This window comes from Parasteatoda tepidariorum, chromosome 7 (assembly GCF_043381705.1).
Source record: "Parasteatoda tepidariorum isolate YZ-2023 chromosome 7, CAS_Ptep_4.0, whole genome shotgun sequence".
Taxonomy (NCBI): domain Eukaryota; kingdom Metazoa; phylum Arthropoda; class Arachnida; order Araneae; family Theridiidae; genus Parasteatoda; species Parasteatoda tepidariorum.
This window is the reverse complement of record NC_092210.1, coordinates 34676726-34697926: the sequence shown is the minus strand read 5'-3', so window position 1 is coordinate 34697926 and position 21201 is coordinate 34676726.

The window sequence follows — 21201 nt, the reverse complement described above, 5'->3', positions numbered from 1 at the left end:
ATTAAACTCAAATATAATTATTAAAAATTATATAAAAATCTTAAGAAAATGGTCTGTGCATTTTTATGGTCTTGAAGTAGTACATTAGAGCATCTAAATAAAATAAAAATTGTGAGATATCTTAATAAAGAGGAGAGTGGAACGCTTCAATAAATAGTACGAAAGGCGGAATCAACATAAATTATTGAGAACCTTCTCAATGATCATTTTCGACAGAGCTGTTTATTAAATTTAAAATATTTAACATTTATATTATATAATATCTATATTTGGGATGGCTTGGTGGCGCAGTTGGTTTGTCGTCGGCCCAAGTCTGCGGGTTCGAACCCCGGCCCAGACACCAGATTTTCGGGATGTAGAAAATCCTCATCGGCCATGTCGTATGATTATGCGGCATGTAAAAGATCCCTGGAGTGCCTTATTGGCTCTTGGCATTTCTGGCAAAATTAAATTCCAAGTGCACTTTAGCATCCAAATAGGGCTTCGGTGCTACCATCTAGTGTGGCAGAAACTAGACATCCAAATTAACATGGCCAACGGTATCTCACCCATTGTGGTTGTCCTGAAAGAGTGGATACCACTTCTGGAGAATGCACTAGGTTTGCTCATCGGGAAGACTGATTGTGCAGCTCATAGGAAATAAAAAAAATATCTATATTTGATGTTTAATAACTAATATGTATTTAAGAAAAAAATGGTTTTAAAATTTAATATTAGAGTCCGTTATTTAATTTTGGTTTAATTTTCTTCTTCATAAATCATGTGTTGAAACAAATCGATGTCTTAAGGATAGTATGCTGCAAGTAATTCAAAATAACAATTTAACTGTGATATGATTTGTAAACTATTAAAAGTAAATTTTATGTTAGAAAATTAATTTTGCGATATCTATAAGTGTTTTTTAAGAGTTTCTCCCAGAAAGATATTTATGTTACCTAATTAAAAATCTCATTTGCTTCAAAAATATATAAATAGGAAATAGTAGCCAACATGTTTCAAGCGCTCAAAAACAATCACCTATTTTCAATCAGATCATCCTGATGCTTTTGAACCTTGTTTTATTCAGATGAATTATGATTCCCTTGTTACCGACATTGATTCCTCACAAACTCTCCATTGCACTTGGAAATGCATGTTACCTAGTTTTGCCCCTCTCGGCCTCTGTGTTTTTTCTTGCTCTGTTTTTCATCTTTTTTTACTCTCTCGACTACTGTAATTTTTCTTGTCTTGTTTCATTTTCCATTTTTCGTTGGCAACTTTAGGTTTTATTTATCAAATCTTTTTGTGTCTTCTCATTCACGACTAGTACTTGAAACTTGTCGAATGTTATTTCTTACTTTTTTATTTTTAAAGCGGAAAAGAAACTAATCAGGTAATATCTCATGTTTCAGTTTCTTTTACTATTAAGTTAAAATTCTCATGTTAATAGAAACATTAACTTCAAAAACAAAATTCCTATTTTCTCTTTGAAAAATTATTGATAAAATACTCTCGAAATAAATCATCTCTAGTTTTTTGAAAGATCACTCTAATTTAAAAAGCTTTTTTAAAGGAATCCAACATTGAATAAAGTCATTAAATAAATAATCATTCAGATACTTCAAAAAAATGTTATTTCAATTAGAAGTAAATTATTCCATTAATTTTATGGACAGAAATAAGGAACTTACTGTGAACTATTTAAAATTATTTTCAAAAAAATGAAATTAGTTTTCTCATTTGTTGTTGTAAGCAAACTCTTTTTCTTAATTTTTAGCCTCTTGTAAACAGAACCAAAACTTTCCATTTTGAAGGATTAATTTAATTTTTTAATCACTTTTTCCTTTCAATAAAGTAAGCAGTAACTTCACATTTTCGTTTTCAATGTGATACAATACAATTAAACATTTCTAATACCCTCTGCGAATAATTACATTATATGTATTTTTTTTAATTGAAATAAATCTCATTGTCAAATGATTTTAAAAGGAATTCAGAATTAAGATAATTAATTTAAGTTTTAATGCTTTTCTCGGACTGGAAATTAGAAATTCAAATACTTACTTCCGATTTTAATTATATTAATCTTGTAAAGAAAATAAAAATGACAAAATGAATAATAGCCTGAAACGTTTAACATATTCTATTTTTCTGGTTTCTTGAATAAAATGAATGTGTATTTGTTACAGAAAACCAAAGTTAATATTGATTTTATTATAATTCTCATTTGTTATTATCTTGCAATTTAATGTAAAATGCAAATTTTAGAAATATTTATAAGAAGCAAATAATTTTTCTTTAATTTACACTTCCTCTATTCTATTATTTAAAGCTGTTGTAGTATTTTAATGAAAAAGAGCATTGCTAGTTTGATTTATTCAAATGTGTTTCAATGAAATTTATCGTTTCTTACTTTATGGTATTTGCTTTGTTTACATTAATAAGACATATCATAATATCTATAGGATATCGAAGCTCTGTTTCTAATGTAATCTTTAACGATTAACATTTATGATTCTTCTAAAATAGTTTTGCATATTCTCTTTTAAATATTTTGATTTTCCGCACCCAAAATTTCGTGTAAGCTATCTACAAACGTCACTCTACAACTATCATTATGATCTAAGCGAGCGAAACTAGATCATTTGACCTAACTGTTTTTTAATGGCACAACTTTGGTATTTTAATTTCTTTTACTTTTTTGCGCTTTAATAGTAATATACTCTCTCTGGCTTTCTGGATTTCCCAAACCATTAAAAGTGCTAGCTAAGTTGGTTTTTTTTCCCATTTAATACCTTTGCCTACAGATAAAGCAGCAAAAAAAGTATTAAAATGAATTTATGTTTTCCTTGCGCACAAATTAAAAGCTTGTAAATTTAAAATCATTAATTTTGCTGCCATAATTCCTTTATTGATTTGAGTTTCAGATATTAACAATTTCGTTCAATGTGTTATAAGAACGGCCAATTCCGAAAATAGATATAAAACTGCGCAAATTTATTTCAGACTGCCTAAATATGCACCAGCAATTTTTTATTACTTTTTAATTAATATTAGTTACGGAATGACCGAAGACAAGCCTCTGCAAATCATTTTATATCTCATAAGTGAGGAGCAATGAATATTTTGCAAAAGGTATAAAGTCTCTTACAATTTAGAAAGGAACTTTTGGAAGAGCATTTATAAAATACGAAACTACAGAGGAATTATTTTTTAATTATTCCGTACTAGTCAGTATAGTTACTACTGTCGAGTAATATATTAAAAAATTATCCAAAACATTTTTTTAAATTAATACTATGCCAATTATATGTCTATTCCTCTCCCCCCCCCAAAAAAAAACATGATGATATTGAAGTATCTTTGCGGGATCACATGAATGAATTGCACTGAAAAGCACCAAGAACAAACTTAAAATTGAAAATGTCCAGATTTAGTGCGAATTTTAAAAATAACCAGAGCGATTATAAATTCAGACCTAAGAGTACGGGCCTGAAAAAAACTTAATCTTTACTGGTTATAATTTTCTTAGAAAAAGCCAAATCCCTGACAAAATTTAAAGAAAAAGCTATCACTAGACAATTTAATTTAAAATTGGAACACAGATTGTACATTCCGAGACTTCTAGATGGTATGTAGCATATTTTCACACATTAGAGAACAGGATTGAATGACTGAATGAAAAAAATGAATGATCGAATTTATATGTTTTTTTATCGAATAGTTTTTGCGAAAAGGAACAGAGAAAAGGGAATGGTGCTAAAAATGTACGATAACGACATTTTTTATAATAGATAGATTTTTGAAAGCATTATTTCCATATTATAAAAAATTCAAAAAAATTGTAAGATAAATATTAATTTATTCTACAGTATATTATGCATGGAAAACAGTCTAGATTAAGATTTTAAAAAAAGTAATTACTATATCTCTTTTTTCATCAACTTTCCTTTCACTTCTAGCTATCCAATGTTTTCTATATATTTTTTATAAACCACTCATTAGGTATGATGAATAATCACAATGATAGAATGCACTGTAAAAACTAATGTGGATCAAATCACGGTAAAATTTTACGTACTAAAATATCAGATATATAGTAATGTTTATCACAAAATCCCTCAATCTCTGAAATTAAATAAATATTATCGTAAATTTGTGGACAGAAACATTAAAAATTTAATTAATGGTGAAATAGATTTTCAGCTGTTGCACTCAGGATGCCAGTTTTTTTACCATGAATTGAACTGGAATTTTTTTTTCAGTAAAATTTTACCAAACAAAATATTTGATATTTAACAATATTTATTGCAAAATCACTCAATTTGGTGTAATTAAATAAATATCATTGTAAAATCTAGGGAATAAAATTTTACGGTAAAATAGGCTTAACGGTAAAATACATTTTGCAGCTGTTGAACTCAGGATGCCAGTATTTTTACCATAAATTGAACAGGAATTTTTTTACTGCTTGCTTGCTTCTTAACCCTACTACACTAGGCTGAACCCTGGTGAAACTTTTTCATTAATAACGCTCTTTTTTACCGTAAATATACACGGTAAATTTTAATAAATAAAAAAACTTATGTGTAAAAGTACGTCAGATTAGTTGTTTAGTAAAAATAATATCAGCTCGTTTAATAAAAAGTACTGAAAACCTAGTTACCTGTATATTTAAACATTAATTTTCAATTATTTTTTTTACAGCAGTGGGAGTAGAAAAAAATTTATCGAATTCAAATTTTTCGAATTAGGAGAATTCAAATAACTAGAATGACTAGAATTCAAATTTTTTGAATGTCTATTTTGAAAAGGAAGCGTGATGTTATGAAACCTATTTGCTTACAAACTATAAACTGACCAAATTCCAAAAGTAATTTTTCATATAGACATTATGTCTAACATGCTAGCGTAGTACTATCTAACTATAAACTAACTAAATTCAAAAAGAAATTTTTCATCTAGACATTCTGTCTAAGAATACAGAATAGCATTTTCTATGTCTTCATTTGTCACTAACTAAAGCATATTTGTAATATTTATGAAAGTTTTCAGACCAAGAATAAATAATACTGAAATAAAAACTCCATATAAGTTTTCAAGAGGGAAGAGTAAAAGAAAATTGAGAGCATTCTTAATTGTTCAAAACTTTTGTAAGAATTTCAATTATAAAAAAGTATTTTAATGTGATTAAAAAAAAGAAAAACTTCCGACCATTTAAATTAATTTTTCTCTTTTTAAAAGAGTCTGAGAGGCTCAGATGACTTGCAAAATTATATGAGAATTATATATTTCTCCTTAAAGCAAAAATACAAGTAACAAAAATTATTAAGAAACACGCATTATTGTTTCATACAAGCTAAATTGATTCGAATATCCATTTACTATTAATTCAATTAAAAATCTCCTTGTACAAAAGTTTAGGGTATTATTGAAGTGTTTATGAGATTGTTTTGAGATGTCAAGTGTGATTTGAGATTTATTCGAAGTTGATTTCAAAAATAATATTAGAAAATCAACCTCCCAGGGTGTATAATCAAGGTGCATGAAATCGGTTTATTCACACTTGAGGTTGTTCTGATGATTTTATTGATTTTGATGAGGTTGTTTTGGTTGATTGATGAAAATTTACTTTAGAGCAACATACTTTGTTGTTTTTGTTGTTGAGGTTGTTTTTGAGGTGTATGGATTATTTTTTCATACACTTCAAGCAAATACGTATATTTGATGAGTGAATAATTTTTCACGATCTTAACTAAAATTATTTCTGAGTTATATATGAGGCTTATTTTGTAAAAAGTAAATGAGAATGAAATTGAGGTTTATTGATGACTTTATTTTTGATGAAAAACATAACCTCATTTTCTATCTCAGTTGTATTTTGTTGTGTGAACCACAAATCAACCTCAAATCACCTTATTATTTGCAATGTAATTATTTTTTTATTAAAGAAACAAAACTTTTTTAAAATCATTTTAATTAAGTCAAAATTGTTAAAAAAGTACTTAAACCGGTAAATTTATGAGAAAATGAAATATTTAAAATGGTGAAATATGTTATCTGGTGAAAAGAAATCAAAATAATTAAAGAAGAAAAGGAAACTTTACCTTATAATATTTTAATATAGTTTCCTCAGATACGTACTTCATTGTGTAAGTAAGCCAAAGATGTTTTCATATATTTGAATAATATAAATCTTTTTTTAATATAGATTCTATGAATTGAATACTAGATTTCTACTCAGTGTATCTAAAATTGGTTTCTCCAAAATCTGGGACTTTACAACAGTGCTACTCCGTTTCCATACTACGGAATTCATTTTATACTTCCCCATCTTTCATACATATGAAAGGAATTGAAGAATCTAAATCAATATATGTCTATCAAAAATGTCAAGGCAATGTCATTTCTTTGCGTGGATATCTCATATGCTTTTTTTTATAATTTAGTTAAACGCAATAAATATGGACGCGTACATATATTATTCTATTAAATAGTATTGTTTTACATACAATTTGTTTACATGTTAGGTTTAAGATTTTAGGAACAGTTATTCCGTTTCAGAGAGATAACAAATTGATCATAGTTTAAAATTTCATTACAATAAAAAAAATGTTTTGTGATAAAAAATAATGTTGTTGACAAAAACTGCATTAGTAGAATGTATGTAAAAATGTATTAATGTTAAGAAAAATTTATTCCCGATTAGTTCCTTAAATTATTGAACTATTACACTGATAAAAAAAACTGTATGATAAAATCTACCAGAATATGGTAAAATTACCGTGTTTCTGGCTCTATGAGAAAAGCAAAACGCTCTTCGCACTTTGATAATGCCTTTAATAAAATTAGAAATAAAATATGCGATAAAATTTTGCAGTATGTGATAAAATTTGGTAAATGTGGCCAAACTTGGTAATTTTCTTATGATATCTTATAACATGACATAAAAAATAACTTCTCGGTTAAATTTACTTATCAGTTTTGTATTTTTTGAGTCAAAGAGTGCTAATAAGAACTATAATATTGAAAGCTAGAATTTCTAGAAAACCATTGCCACATGAATGGAAAAATTACCAAATGAATCGTTTAAAAACCGTATATTTTGGTTTTATTTCCCAGAGTGACTTTCTTCTCAAAAATATCATTACCAAAAGGGTAATTACCAGATCTTCATTTAATTAAAATTTTGCCTTACTTTTAACATTTTTTGTTCCAAAATTTAAAAATAAATTTATTGTATATATATATATATATATATATATTAATACAGTAAAGCTCGTCGATTTGCTGAATAGGAAGATCAAAATGTTTAACATAAATTGGAGTCTGACAGCATCGAAATATTATGAACTAATAAATGAACCTGTTCTTTGTTGATATGCATTATAAAATTATTACAAGTAAAGTATTATTAACACCCGTGTATCTTATTTTTACAAACTCCAGTATTAAATATTTCGACTAATTAGAAACTGCTAGAATTTTCATTCTGAAATTATAGTAAAATAAGTGGCAGTAGTCTCATCTCTAATTAACCGTTAGTTTTTTGTTCGTTTAGTAAAGCACATTTTTTTTCCTTTACGGTTTTGAAAATGTTTACCACTTGTATTATAAAAAATCCATGACTACAAAAATATACGGTTTTTTCACCATTTTAATAAAAAAAGTAACATAAAAATAAATTTTAACAAACATAATTTAGAATCTTTACAGTGCTGTCATTTATGCTTGAATTAGATTATAGTATTCCAATAGCTCAGGGTCACAAACTGATGAGTGCAGAACACTAGAAGCTCCTCAGTCTTGAAAGGAATGGAAGAAATATTGTGGTGTCAGAGCTGGTACTCGATCCCCCATTCCTTTGGTCATGAGATCAACAGATTAGCCATCTCAGCAATAATTTGTAATGAACTAAGAGGAACTAAGGGGCTTAATCGGGTTTCTCTTTGTTAATGCGACAAAATTTTGGTTGCTTAACAGTATTAGGTGGAAGCAGTTAATGAGCCGTTTTTCTGTTAGTTAACAGTTTGAACTCATATATTTATGGTTATTTGAGTGTTTTGTTTGACTACGGTAAAATAACAGTAGTAAATAAATTGTCATTAGCCATTTTTTTCCTAAAATTTCTACCACTGCGGGTCTCGACACATTTTGAAATTTTTGAAAAAGTCTCTGCCTTGTAGATGATTACTTAAATTAGTATAATATCTGAAATTTGCTTAAATTTCACAGAAAAAAAATATTAATTGGTAATAACATATTTTTACAAAAAGAGAAAAAACGTAATTTTTGAATCTTTCTTAAACTTAGTACATGAAAATTAACTGCCGGTCAAAAAACAGTTAAAACCAATTAAACTAATCTCTTCACTTCAAATAATGTCATAAAAATATAGGTCATTCATAAAAATACAGGTCACATGTACCATTAAAAATGTTGCACTTATCAATTTTCTAACAAGCTGAATGGTTGCAATGTGGTCTACATCGCGCACCTAGATAAACGGGTACTCTTTGATTTCAAACAGCCTCTGATAATTACGCATTTGTCTGCACAACGTACGGTTAGTACCTGCTTGATTAAGCAATTTTAAAATTGCACTGCAATGGAAATTTGCATGTAATATTTACTAAAACTAAAAAAACATAATCTATGCTATTAAATGACTACAACAGTTTAAAAAATTTTAAAAAAGTTTATTTTTAATTAAAATGCTTTTATTTTTTAATACAAAAAAGATAGATCTTGAGCTACCTAATGCTTAATAAAACAGTGGTTTTATTTTAAAAAAATATAAAACTGAACTTCACACTTTATTTTTAATTTAGAAGAAAAATCTCCTGGAATATAAAGTTGTCTTATTTAGAAAACTTTATTTATTTAAATTAATGTAAAAATATTAATAAAATAATGTATATGTAGAAATATAAATTATATAAGAATAAAAATAATATATAAATAAAAAATTACATATAAATGCAGATATAAATTGTATGTGAATTAAAAAAAAATATTTCGCAGTTTTAATAATCCATTTTTAAATGGGTTTTTTTCAGAATTATTGATTTGTTTTGTTTTTGAAAAAGAATGCTTATAGCATTTTTCTTTTATAAATAATTTTTACTCCCACTAACAATCCGCCTGAATATTTTAACTATCTTATATCCCCTATTCTACATTAATTATTGCATTAAAATTTAAGTTAATTCTTAAATATTAAGCAATCTGCAAACCATTAAACACGTATTATATTTCAAACCAATTTTTATTTCAAAGTGCTACATAAAATTATAACTTATGCTTTTTTTAATTAAAAATATGATTTAAATATTATATTTAGAAAAATGACGTAAAATTAGAAATTTTGTATTTAATTTTAAAAAGTAACATTCAAAAAATTTCGGAAAAACTTCAAAAGAAAATAAAATTTAAAAAACATTCACGCCACGTTCTGTAATACAATTTAAAAATTATTAACTATGCGTACACACTTTTAAAGAAATGAAAATGACAATAACAGTGATCTGCAAGCTGTATACTTAAGTTAATTAAGTCTCAATTTAAATTTTTTGAAAACCCGTTGCCACAAAATTATTCCAACGCCAGTTCTAAAATGAAAGTATTATACGCATAAAATAATCAGGTTGGTTCCAAGTCAGTAACGAAAATTAAATGAAATAGAAAAGAGTACTAGCCAAGAAGTAGAGCTTTTAAATTTGAGAACAAATTGAAATCTTTCTTTTCAGAAAAAGATACTATACTCACGTAATCATTAAAAAAACAAGGCAGTAGCGAAAATAAGAAGGCAAGAACAATGAACGGGGTGTTCATTTTTATTGAAAAAAATAGGAATGCTTTAAGAAGAAGAAAAATTTGCATATTCCCTTTTATTTTTGAAGCTTTTTTAGTTTCATTAACGATAAAAAGTTGGTTCTAGCCTGAGGAGAATATATTTTTCACAAGAGTTTGAAATCGATGAGCAGAAGTATAAGTCCGAGCATACTTTTATTTCCATATTTTATTCCGGAGAATCTGAAGATGACAGAATATTTTATATCTCATATATTGTGAAACTCGAAAAGGTGCAGCAAAAATTTCATTTTTTATTGAAAAGAGAAAGTTGAAGATATGCATTAACATTTTTTTAATATTAAACAATTTCATTTTTAAATGCTTTATAGTTTTCTGCGCTATATTGAAATCGTAACTCATTCTTACCCTCTTATCAATCTCACCTTATTCATTCTAGTTTTACATGTAAGATATATTTTGACATTTAAAATGTATGGATGATTCTACATCTCAAAGATAATCAGAATTTATAATTTTAAGAAGTTTTTTTTTTATGAATGTGCATAAACTAATTTTTATGTCTTACCATTCGGTACTAAAATATTTCAGATATAAAAGTCAGATTCACAATTCTCAAACGTGCTAATTAATTAAAGCAGATCATATTTTATGTTACGAAATCAGACCCAAGAACGTACTTTTTCTGAATAAACATACCATCTTTTAGACAGATTCGGATTTATGACCCTAACAATATACAGGGTTGCCTCAATCTGGAAATTATGGTCTTGGAATATGGTCAGGAGAGCTGACTAAAGATTGGACCCTTTACTGTTAATTTTACTGTAGAACTAGAAGATCAGATCATTCTATCAAAAGATAGTAGGGGTGATCTTTTTATTTTATTTTGAGCACTATATACATGGCATGTTAACATTACAGCTTTGAGGCTGGTGTTTTATTATAACAGTAAATCAATTTTTAGATCCGATTTAATTGGATACTTGGAAGCGATATATAAGTCGAACCTGATTTGCCAGCCCTTTCGTGACGTCACTTGCAAGTACCCAATTTTCAATTTTGCAATTCAAGTTTAATTCAAGATTCTTGATTTATATGCGAATTACTATGAATTTAAATGTTAAAAATGTTGATGTAAAAATTGAGAAGGTTATCATGATTAAAATTCAAAATCCTTCAAATATCCTTTAAATTTTATATATATGGACATACTTCCATTAAATGTTAATTATATACAGTATTTCAAATAAACTAGTATAAATACAATTATCTGATACTTAGAAAACGTACAAAAGCACATATTAAACATTACTTATGCTTGTGTTTCACAATCCCAATAAATACTATTTTATGTTGATAATTGACTATATTCTGGCCAGCCTGTCATGCAGTCAATTGAATAATTTAGTGATATTTTTTAAAACACAATCATCTTCCTACTCTTTTTAAACATTATTTTTTTTTTGTTAAATACTTTCAGTCAATTTTATTTTGTGTTAATTCTGTTTTTTTTTTATATAACTGTAATCATGGAAAAAATACTCGTGTAAAATCACCTGCATGGTAATAAAATTTCTGCTATTACCAGTACAATAGTAATGGCACGTCTGGTCTATAGTTCTTATCATCACACTTTCAGTAAAAAAATGCAAAAAAGTAAATTTATCCAAGAAATTGGTTGTTAATGTCATCCTCTAAGGTATCAGGATAAAATTACCCAAATTTCATCACCAATTCTGAAATCATTTTTTAATGCTAATTTCACCGAAGTTATTTCCAAATAGCTCAGCAAAGCTATGCAGTAAAAATTACTGAGTTTTTGGTGGTCCCATCCAGTCAGAAATACGGTAAATGTTACCCTATTCTGATAGTTTTGATACTACTTTTTTTTTCTCAGTGTAGGTCAATCTCTTGTGCAATCTCTTATCCAATAATAGTCCAAAAATCTTTACTTGGTCTTATTTATAATTATTTCGGCTTTTGATACAATTTTTTTTCTGTGCCATTGACTTTTAGATGATAAATAAAAGTGATATTTAATTATTTTTTAAAAGTGTTAAAAGACTATAATCTCGCAAATCTTTTATGCTGTCAGAGTAATAATTAGATAATATCTTAAATAGAACATGCGGATACTCTTCCAACACTTATATTGGAACGATGCTGCTATGATAAAAACTGATTGCTTACATCTTTCGATAATTATTATTATCAATATAGCTAAATAATATTTTTAAAACACACTACACTTATTGAATGATACTTTGTCTTGTGTTACACACCTCTATCCAATGCCATTTTATGTTAATAGCCAAATTCTTTTTATGGTCTATTCAATATACACCGACTAGCCATTACGTTATGACCACCCTGCTAATAACATGTAAGACCACCTTCAGCCCTCAAAACTGCTAGCACCCGCCATGGCATTGATTCCACCACAAGGTGCTGATAGGTAATCTGAGGTATCTGGTACCAAGCACTCACCAACTGGTCCTGCAATTTCCTCACAATGCGGGGGGGGGGTAGCGTGGCAGCACGAATTTGGTTTTCCAAGTAGGACCACTAATGCTCTATTGGATTAAGGCCAGGTGAATTTGAGGGCCAAGATAAGACTTGAAAGTCACTGGAATGTTCCCTCGAACAAATCCATGACGATTCGACCCTTATGACATGGGGCATTATCCTGTTATTAAACACCATCCCCAGCAGGAAAAACTGTTGCCATGAATGGGTGAACCTGGTCTGCAACTATGTTCAAGTAGCTTACAGACGTCAGGGATTATTCTATGAGGATTATAGGTCCTAATGTGATCCATGGAAAACATTGTTCCTTGGCGAGAAACCATGAAAACCTGGGAGAGCCCATTGTTATAGATGGAGGGTGGTCATAATGTAATGGCTCGTCGGTGTATAATGCAGCCAACACTTATTTTGTGGTTTTTTAAATGTATATTATACGCAATTTAAAATAAAAGAACTTCTAAAGTTGATTATTTGAGCTTTTTGTTTGTAGATATCTTAATTACATTAATGTTATTAAAATATTGTTCAATAAAATGTTCCATCAATATTTGTTAAACATTCGAATAACTAAATCGTGTGTACTCCGTTTTTCAGGGTTATGTATAAAATATTAAAGATATTGTTGCTTTCATTAAAATTCTTTGTTATAATTAGCTTACAAGCAAAAGCTTGAGTTGTATAACAATATACTTTAAAAATATAAAGTTAAGCGTAATTCACCAGTTAATAATTGTTTATGTCAAAAACACTCAAAAAGTTATTTCAGCAAAGAAACTAAGATAAGGTAAATTATCAAATCTCCGAGAAACGAATGAAGCCACTATTCTAACAAATTCAGTTCGATACTTTCAGAAAAGTTTATTTTTCCATTAAATCGATAGTAACAAATTAATCAATGTTAGATAAGATGAATAGATCGTTATTTAATGAAGCTCTTTGTTAAAATGTATACTTTAGTAGTAAACTGAAAATAATTATTAAAATTTGATAAAATATTTATTCCTTGCTATATATTAAATAATTGAAGCAGAGAGTGAAGTGAATAATCTTAAAAAAATTTATATATTGATCAAACTTATATTCATAATTTGTATCCTTATTATTTTAAGAGGTCCACTTTCAATAAGGTTATTTAATAATAATAAAGTAACATTCATAATTATATAAATTAATCGATGTCGTTCTAACTGGCAAATAATTCTCCTGGTTTTAATAACATTGCATTTAAATTCTTCATCTGGTCAAAATACGTAAGTGCATGCAAATAAATTAAAAAAAAGGAAATAAACTATCAGAATTTAAAGAGATCTATTCTAAAAGCTGTCTTTTTTATAAAATGCTTTTATTGGAAATTTTCCTAGGTTTATTTGAATATTTATTTCATAACAAAATTGTTTCTTTAGGTCATGCTTCTGATATCCAGTTTGTCTGCTTATGTTCATCAAAAAATCAGACCAATTTCCTTACGAAAAAAGAAAAGAAAAAAAAGGAAGAAAAAAAACGCCTTTTGAAGCTAAAGTTTGATTCAACCATTTAATGTATTAATGCTTTTCATTTTTTATTTTGCACATGTTTTTTTTTTTAATAGAGACATTTTTCTAGAAATTAGTATAATGTAAGATGTGAACTAAATTTCGCATTATCATGTTAGAAGTAACGTGATATAAACGATATAAACGATATCCGAAAAGTAAAAATAATGATTTTTTTTATGAGAAAGGGTTAACTTTGTGCTACATATGAATAAAGCAAACCAACATAAATGTTCCCAAATATCGCCACAAAAAACTGGCACATAGATTTGGTTTCATACAAAAAAATCTTATTCTGTATTAAAGTACAAAATGAAGGAGAAAAACTCTAAGATACAGAAGAAAGTTGGAAACATATTACAACAAGGAAATCAAGAAGTTGAGCATTAGAGTAGGGGGAACAAGTTTGAACAAATAAATAAGAGAAGAAGATAAGAAGCATAGTAAAAACCTCAGATGTTGAAGGATTGATTCGTCTCACCATTCTCTTCTTTAATTTCCTGGCTCTTCTTTTTTAAATATTTTTTTTCGTATGTAGTTGTCGTTGAACAGCCGACCCAATTTTGGGTTTACGACTATTAATGTTCAGCTCCGTATCCTTATAATTTTGAACCAATCCAGAAGACTAGGAAACTCCAGGATATGTACCCCCAGAGGTATAATTTTTTATGGGAACATGGAGGACTTTGCCTCGACAGATTTGACGTGCATCAGTCAATGATTACTACACGGGAACTCTTCGGCCGTCAGGGATCGAACCCATGACCTCTTCGATATGAGCCCAGTGCTTCAGGCTTGGGAGGGCACTGGGGACCCCAATGTCCTCCCAACCAGGCTATCCCGGCCCTGAGTGCCTGGTTCAAGTTAAAATAAGCTATGTTCTTAAAAGCAAAGTCTATGGAGAAAAGGTTAATGGTAAATTCGTTTAGAAAAACCGTAGAAAATTGACAATCACAGAGGAGGTTTAATTAATATGTACTACTAAAGGTAATATGAACTGCTAGTATTATGGTAATTGAAGCTGTCCTGTTAAGAATTATCCAAGTTTTTCGTAGTTTCAAAAAGTATTTTTTCCAGTGGTATCAAAGATAGTTTATTAATCTTTTAATTAATTGGAATTAAAAGAACCCTTTGCACTGCAACTTATAAATATTCTAATAGTAAAATGAAGGTCAGATAGAAAAATGGTCATACTGCAAAACCCTTACTAAGTTCTAATAAAAATTCTAATTAAAAAAAGCATTTTGACTTTAAGAGCATCCACTGATAAGTGTATTTCGCCCAAAACTCAAAAATTGAAGGTTTAAGTAATAAGTACGAAACGTAATAAAATATTTAAAATATTGTATTGATATATTGGAGATTATTAACACTGCACCAATATTCATTAAGACTGATTTCGTAATGAATTAAGTGTTTTACGTCCCTGATATGTACCGTAGAAAATTACTTGATAATTGAGAATTTCGACTTCCATGAGTTGAAATTGAGCAATGTGAAGTTATGCTAAATACATTTTGCGTTTATCCCATTAGAATGAACTACAAAAAAACGAGATTTGCTGTTTTTTCAACAGCTTAAAACCGCTGAAAGGGGCCACAAAAAATATTAAATTTTAAAACAATTAATTATTACAGCTATATAAATTTAAAAACTTAGATAAAGAACCAAGTCAGTAAAATTTTCAGAAAAAAAAACAAAAATCTATTTTATTACCAATTTATTAGTAGGCAGAACTAATTATTCTTTGCTTTATTTTATTTACCACTTCCTAACTTAAAACAAAAATCAGACAAGCATACAAAAAACTAATAGGGATTAATTATGTTAAGATTAAAGTGAAGGTCAAAAACTGCTGTGTTGCATTAAACATATCCGACTTTATGTTATTTTCTTTTTTCTCTGATTCCTTAAGTCCCTTAAAAATGTTACTTACCTTGTTCTTCTATCAAGCTCTCTTTAAATGTGCCAGTATATGCCTTTCAGTTTTTAGCATGATTTCGTACTCCTGTATGTATGTATATATATATATATATACATATATATATATATACATACATATATATACATACATATANTTTCTAATAGTGAACAATAAGAAATTGAGGTGTTCTCTAGATATTGGTAAATAATTAATTATATATATATATTAACATTGAAAACTATTATTAATTTGTGAAAATTGCAGCACCATGAAGAATTCATGCAAATTGAACAGGACATACGTGAAAAAATGGTGAAATGTAAGGTGAAGGGGAAGAAGGGGACATATAAAGGACTGTAAGGATCACTTGAAATCAGTTAATCATCTTCTGTTTTCTGTAAACGTTCAACCAATGAAAAATATGCCTCGTCAAAAGAGGGGAGTGCCATATCAACTAATGGCTGAGTTTGTACGAGTCCGTATCGTCGATTCGGAAAGGGGGATTCGGAGAAATCGCTCTGTAATCCCTCAACGATGATGCTTGGTTGAAAAAATTGAACACAGGAGAAATAAAAGAAGCCCTAGCAATTGCTCACGTAATAGTAGAACAGTTCAGTATAGAGTCTTCTCGTGTATTATCACAACTTTGAAGCAAAGCTACAGGTTTTTTGTTGTTTAGCTCAACGGTTCGTCACCATCTGCTTCTGTATCAACTATTCTAAAAAATTCCACGATTCACGTTTCTTTGTCTCTGAACAACAAACTCCTCCAACTTTAATCTCAGCAGAACAGACCATGGCATTCTCAGGGACAACAAATTGTTTTCTCCGATGAATCTTGCTACAATCTGTAGTACAATGATGAGAAAAATACGCGCCAGACGTTACAAAGGCGAACGTCTTTTTCCACAGTGTATTATACAGCGTCATACCACACAAACGCGAGGCATCATGGTGTGGGGACCAATTGGGTATAATTGTCAAACCCTTCTATCAAATTACAGGAAACTTCAAAAATGGTCTATACATAAAGGAAATTGTGAAGGCAGAGGTTCTTTTCATCATTCAATGCATTCCGGGTACTATATTTCAGCTAGCTCGTTCACTTATTTCTAAGCCGAAAAAAATCACTTTTTACATACACACACACACATATATATATATATGTGTAATCACCGCGATTTAAATGTTTTCAAAGCACAAGCACGTTATATTTATCCTTTATCACCCAATAAATTGATAATACTATTATAGCAGACAAAAATAAATAAATATAAATAAATATAAATATTACATTAAAAAAAACATTCTTGGACGCTTCAAGTAACTTAATTCTGTAACACATCGATTTAAATGTTTTCGAAACACAAGCATATTTCGGAGAATTAAACATATTGTTAATCAATTAAAATATTAATCATAATTTTAAACAAATAAATGTGTGTTTATTATTCTGGTTATGTGAGTTTAACATTTACTATTAAACAAGTTCGTAAAATTCTTCTAACAAAAATTGTAGATGTCTTTGAAAAGGGGAAAAATAAATCTACCATATATATTCCTTTAGTTAATGGAAAAACAGCAGCCTTTTTTAAGTATCAGAAGCTTTATGAATATTTTATGTTGATAGGAAGGACTTATGGGGGAGCTTAATACAATATGAAGATTAGTAGTTTATATTGCAGAGCTTATTAAACGCAAACTCACTATTTCCTTCTCTAAATTTGTTTTCTACAGGAAATAAAGATAATAGAATATTGCGTTTTTCAAGTATTGAATATATTTTTTTCTCCAATACATAAGAAAAGAAGATTATCCATCTCCAATACATAAGAAAAGAGATTATGGAAACCAGTATTTTTATTAGATGGTATATTGTCAGAAAATTAATCATCTTTATGTCTTTTGTAATTAAATTAAATATTCAAAATTCATGCATTTTGTTTTAAAATAAAATTTTAAAAAACTTTATTGTGAAGTTTAATTTATTTTGCAATATGCTAAATGTTTATATAAGCACTCTTTTTTTAAAATTCCATTTATATTAATTCTTTTCACTTGGTTTACATTAAAGAGAAAAAGAATTTTTACTTAACGAAATGAATCCAAGACTACCCGTGATTGTTTCTCAATTATCACTTTCTTTTTTTAAACTCGATAATTTTATATAAGAAAATCTGAGATCATTTCGTGATTAAAAATGTAATTATGATAAATTTCTATAAGCACAATTTGTAAGTATTTGTAAAATGAAAGTTTCAATGGTTTTTAGTAAAGGTTTAAATGATTTGATAATATACCAAGTGGTTTACCTGAGCTTTCTTTTTTTCTTAAATCTTTTTACTTTCATTCTTTCTACTTCATTTCATTAAAAAAATAAAAAATAATTTTTATTTCAAGGAGAATCCACCCCCTTCTGCACCGTTTTCCCAATCCCGTGATTGCTTCTCAATTACCATTAACAAAAAAAAGAAAAATTTTGTTTATAAAATATGCAATTGCTATAAATTTAGATTGTTAATCGTAACGAAAGGAGGTGTTCTCGAGATATTGGGAAATAATTAATGATACTTAAAAAAATAAACTTGGGAACACACAATACGTCCTACATTGAAAAAAAAAGCAAATGATGTAAAGGTAGTTTTACTCGCTGTTGATATCTAACGAAACGATAATGCGACGATAACGAAGAAACGATAATGATATGTAATGATAACCTTATATCACATGAAATAGGAAATGAGTTTGTTTCTTTTAAGCTCTTGAGTTAGGCTTTTTAGAGTTTTTTAAATTTAAATAAAAATTTTGAAAGGTTACAATGTTATATCTAACAACATTCTCCCTATCTCTCTAAAAAAATATTTCTGATATTAATTCAATTATTGCATAAATAAAATTAATAATCAATTCAAAAATTCATAATTAAAATAATTAATAATATAATATATACATTATATTACAATTGTCAATAATAGTAATAATAATAATAATAATAATAATAATCAATTCATAATTTCATAAATAAGTTTAAATTTATTTTATAAATAAAATAATTAATTCATTAATTCAACAATAATAATTCATAGTTAACTATCCTTCATAATTAATTCCACAACTACAATTCAGTAATAATTTACATTAATTCATTAATATAAAAATTCCTAAATTCATAAATAAAATACAATAAATAAATTCCATAAATAAATATGTCCCTTTAAGAACATTAAATTTCAACTATTCAGTTGCAGCATCAACGGCGTCGAAAACGAGTTTTCAGAAAAATATTATTATATTGTACAGTTACATCTTATACGTTATAAGAACTTTCAATTTACGACAACTATAAGGTATATATATTCTCTCACATTTTATTTATTTTGTCACAGTAAATATAAAAGACTCAATTTCATACATTGTAAACTCTGAATGTTTTGATGCATTATGATGAATAACCAAGGATTATTAACTTTCTCTAAGCAGAAAATTAAACTTTTTTACTTTATCTTAAGGATCAAAGCCTTAATCCACAAAACGACGTTTCAACAATCAAAATTCTATTTATAATTTAACTTGCATGTTTGGAAATAGCTAAATTCTCTCTTAACTTTCAACAAAAGCCTACACTTCACAATAATTTAACTTTGTTTTGAAGACAGGGGAAGTAGAAAATTGATTGGAGAGCATAGAAAATTAGTTTTCGATCAATAAAGAATTTGCTTTGATCGTGTTTGGAAAGAAACTCAATATCACGTATTTCGTTCACAAAAATGATTGATCTTTTTTAAAAAATGTTGTTGATCTTGGTTAGGTAAAACTACAGATGTAATTTTGAATGTATAAGGTTAGTAAAGAGGCAGTTTCTCAACATAATCTATAAGAATAGAGAATTAAACATTTTTTTAAAAAAATTGTACCGGTATAAAAATAAATTCGTTTATAAGAATAGATAAATGTAAAATTATAAACATATTAGTTGTTGAAACCGGTGATGCTAGGTAGAAAAAAAATCGACTTCGATTAAGTGATCTGTACAACCAGTTCGCAATTCTCGAAATTAGATTCTTGTGGTAACATTAATATTTTATAATAATTTTTATTGTGGAAGGCGGTACGGTATTACATATACCTCTTCAAATAGCCACCCCTCCATAACACAGCGTTCCATGATGCAAAGCAGGGGCTCAAACCCGCTTCGCCGGTCACGATATCTACAGATCGATAAAATTGGTGCGATAAAATTCCGATTCTTAACCGTATTAGGTGAAAGTAGTAAATAAACAGTTTTTCTTACAGTTAACAGTTTGAATACCATCTAATTCAGAGTTATTTAACTATTTTGATAGAATATGGTAAAACAACGATTAAATAAATTGTTATTTCAACATTTTTGTCTAATAGTGAACGATAAGAAATTTCTGATAGTGTAGAATAATAGCTTTAATTTTTTAATATAATAATCTATCCTTAGCAATTGATAAATAGCCAAACACTTAATTTTTATTATACTTTTTGCGATACAAACGTCTCTGTTCTTACATATATCTTTTTTAAGAATATTGTTTCTAGTTGTTTCATTATTTTTTGACTCTTGACGTTGTTAATTTCCTTAAAATTCCGGTCAGTTTAAAGGTTCAACTCCCCGAAGGAAAAGATAAATACACGAAGTACTATTTGACACAAAACCCATGATATTAAAGTCTATTAGGAATTTCTTTGAAAAATACTGTTTCTAGTTGTTTCATTATTTTTTGACGCTTGACGTTGTTAATTTCCTCAAAATTCCGGCCATTTTGAAAGTTCAACTCCCCAGCTAACGAGTATTTATTGACTTGCTGCAATGTATTTAATGAATAATAAGCAAAAGCAACGCTATTTAAATAATATTCTTTTTTTGATTACTGTGATTTCGTTCGTCTAAAGAATGGCGTCTGGAATAATTGTTGAAATCTGCTATCAAATACAACCTTAAGTTCAAACTCTAATCCGATCCTACATTTCGTTTTTCAGGCGCTATAAAAAGAGAAAGATTTTTTGCCTACATAGGTTACGACATGGTTGAAACAAATGGCATAAGAAGTTTTTCTTCTTTGGCGAATCCGGAATATTCTCATTTAATGTCTGTCCGAAAATGCAAAATATCAATCAGATTAAATATTAGTTCCAATGGAATGTTGATCTCTTTTTCTCCTCTTGTTCTCGCTCTTTTATTGAGTGACAGGGGAAGTTTTTATTTTGAATGTTTATCATTTTTGAGCAAGAAAATAAAAGGACGATAGAGGTCGAACAGAACTAGTTCTTTATCAAGATTAGCTGAGCTATCTAGTGAAATATTATGCAAATTATGCAAGCATTCAAGAATATTTTATATCTGATATATTAGACAATATTTAAAAGATTTTTTTTAAAAAAATAACATTTTTAATGT